We start from the raw sequence: 811 nt of genomic DNA on the forward strand, positions 1-811 counted from the left end.
GATGCCATGTGGGTTGCATCAGCAATAAATACGACATTGTCAGCAATAAATATGAAATATGGTAATAATTAAGTTATTTTCTTACTGAAAATTAATTCTTCATTACAGTGAGTAATGTTTAGGGCTGCCTGGTTTGTTCAGTCAGTTAAGTGGCTGGTATAGGATCAGGTCATGATCTCACAGTCCGTGAGTTCAAGCCCCGCATCCGGCTCTGTGCTGACAGCTCGGAGGCTGGAGCCTGCTTCAGATTTTGTGCTCCCTTTCTCTCTCTGCCCCTCTCTGCTCATGCTCTGTCTCTTTCTGTCTCTGAAAAATAAATAAATGTTAAAAAAAAATTAAACATGTTCCACCTTTAAGAAAAAACTTCAAAAAATGACTAGTGTCTATATGCATGTATATATACATATATGTTCATGTATATAGTAATATATACTAGCTTTTGTCTAAATGTTAAGAACATGTTGAAGTCCCAGTGAAGAAATGTTCAAGGATATACCTTCTGTCCTAGTCCCAGATCCTGTAAAGGTGAACTCACTGGAACTGGCTGGAGAGAGGAGGAAAGTTTGTTACAAAAGGAATTGTCTGAGGAACCATAGGATTTCTAGACAAAAAGAAAAAGAGAAATAATCACTCGTTGAAAAGCAGTTACATTTTTTTCCATCTGAAGAAAGACAATTATAACGGATTCCAACTCTCAGAGGATATCAAAAAGGAAGTTTTAAGCCATTTCTCATACAACCTAGCTGTTCAAATTAGCATGTAATTATTTCAGCCTTTCCAAATGAAGTTTAACTTTCAAATAAAAAAGAAC

General features: G+C 36.1%; 1 non-coding gene across 1 annotated transcript; it reads left to right on the top strand.

Moving 5' to 3' along the window:
- Positions 1-467: 467 nt before the first annotated feature.
- On the top strand, positions 468-591 carry LOC123596628. The gene has a single exon (XR_006711784.1). It is a non-coding gene; the product is annotated as a small nucleolar RNA SNORD22 (small nucleolar RNA).
- The last annotated feature ends 220 nt before the right edge of the window (positions 592-811 follow it).

The sequence above is a fragment of the Leopardus geoffroyi genome, chromosome B1 (genome assembly GCF_018350155.1).
Source record: "Leopardus geoffroyi isolate Oge1 chromosome B1, O.geoffroyi_Oge1_pat1.0, whole genome shotgun sequence".
NCBI lineage: Eukaryota > Metazoa > Chordata > Mammalia > Carnivora > Felidae > Leopardus > Leopardus geoffroyi.